The following is a 2,081-nucleotide window of genomic DNA, read 5'->3' as shown; positions in this document are numbered from 1 at the left end:
TCCCTCTTCCTTCCTTCCTTCCTTCCTTCCTTCCTTCCTTCCTTCCTTCCTTCCTTCCTTCCTTTCCCTTTCCCTCTCCCTCCCTTCCTCTTTTCTTCCCTCCCTCTCTTTTTCTCTCCCCCTCTCTCCCTTACTCCCTTCCTCTCCCTCTCCTTCCCTCCCTCCCTCTCTCTCTCCCCTTCCTTCCTATCCCTTTCCTTCCCTCCCTCTCTCTCCCCCTCTCTCTATCCCTCCTTTTCTTCCTTCCTTCCTTTCCCTCTCCCTCTCCCCCTCCCTCCCTCCTTTCCTCCCTCCCTCTCTTTTTCTTTCCTCCTCTGCCCCCTCTCTCCCTTACTCCCTTCCTCTCCCTCTCCTTCCCTCCCTCTCTCTCTCCCTCCCTCCCTTCCTCCCTAATCCCCCCCCAATTCTTTTTTAAATTAAAGAAGTCCAGGTGGGACCTCCCTTGCTTTGTAGACAATTCACTTCTACACACATCTGTGAATTTATGTGACTATATAAAATATTTAAAACACTCCTTTATAGTGTCTATTTCTTGGATTTGTCTTCCACAGCTGCATTGTCTCTACCAGCTAGCATCAACGTTCCTAGTGATCTTCCAAGTCTCTTTTCTCCCTCTTTTCCTTTTTCTCCTTCCCTCTCTCTCTATGTTCTTCCCTTTACTCTCCCTCTTGGACCCTCTTCCCCCCCCTCTTCCTTCCCCTCCCATCTCTCTTCCCCCCCTTCCTTCCCCTCCCATCCCTCTTCCTCCCCCTCCCATCTCCTCCACTTCTCTTCCTCCCCTTCCCTGCTCATCCCCCCTCCCCTTCTCTCCCTCCACTTTCTCCTTATTCCTTCCCTTCTCCCTTCCCATCTCTTTTCTCTCTCCCTCCATTTCTCCATCTTCTTCACTCCTCCTTCTCCATGGCCTTTGTGGATATAGATATTCACCTTCTGCCACACACTTTTTATTTTGTCGACAGGAGAACATTTGAGGTTTGAGGAGGGATATATAGAGACCATCAGCTGTTATTCAGGAAGGACGAGGCAGACTTTCAGCTGTGCGATGAAGGTAAGTGACTTACCAACTTAGTGCCTGAGGTAGGGCTTGCTGTTTTTCCTCTGAGCAGGCTTCTCTTACCTCTTGCCAGTGACACTCCAGGATTTTCTGCCACTCCAGGGCTTAAATTGTTAATCATTAATGAAAGGCATCAAACCGGAAGCTCAAGAAGGGCTTCTTTGCAAATGCCTTTTGATAAAATGTAAAGAACCTGTGTATTTGGACGGTAGACGCCTCCTGCCTCTGGCAGCTATGAGCTTCCCCACTCTGCCTCCCTGTCAGGCATCTCCCAGCAAATCAGAGACAGCCACATCTCTGACACCTGTGGATGCTCGGTTGAATTGCTCCACAGTGCTTCTAACCACTTTTGTTCTGTTTGAAAAATGTTAAGAGGCCAAAAAAGAGATACATTAGAATTAAATACGCTTCCCCTCTTTCTGGTTTTTGGCCCTTCTTTAGTTTTCTTCTTTGAACTATGTGAACCGTAATTTTACAGACAAACTTGAACTTCAATCACTCTGTTGCTTCATTTTTTTTTCCCAGAGTCTGTAGTTCTTTATTAACCAAATCAAACAAACAAAAACCACAGGCCTCTCTTGTGAATTTGACATGGCTTTCTGTGTTTTATTTCCTGCTTTAACCACTTCTATATTTGCTGACAAGCTACATAAAAATAATACTCTGACTTATTTCTCAATTTGCATACCGGCTACCATGTACAATGGGAAATTCTCTAACTCACGTATAAAACTGCTGAAAAATTTCATACACACACATAATGCACTTTGATCAAATCACCCTCATTTCTCTTTTCAGTTCCTTCCCTGTCTCCCACTATTGCCATCTACTAGAGCTTAGATAACATTTCAGAGTCAAATCCCTGAAAAAAAAAAACCTGACCCTTTCACATGCCAGCAGCTGTTAATTGCCAATAGCTACTTGGCCATGGTGGAACTTCGAGAGCTCCTTCCCTGACCATGGTGCGACTTCATGGGTTCCTTCCCTGACCATGGTGCGACTTCATGGGTTCCTTCCCTGACCATGG

Source organism: Microtus ochrogaster, chromosome 16 (genome assembly GCF_000317375.1).
Source record: "Microtus ochrogaster isolate Prairie Vole_2 chromosome 16, MicOch1.0, whole genome shotgun sequence".
Taxonomy (NCBI): Eukaryota; Metazoa; Chordata; class Mammalia; order Rodentia; family Cricetidae; genus Microtus; species Microtus ochrogaster.
The sequence above is the reverse complement of the archived record's forward strand: the minus strand, read 5'-3'. Positions refer to the sequence as shown.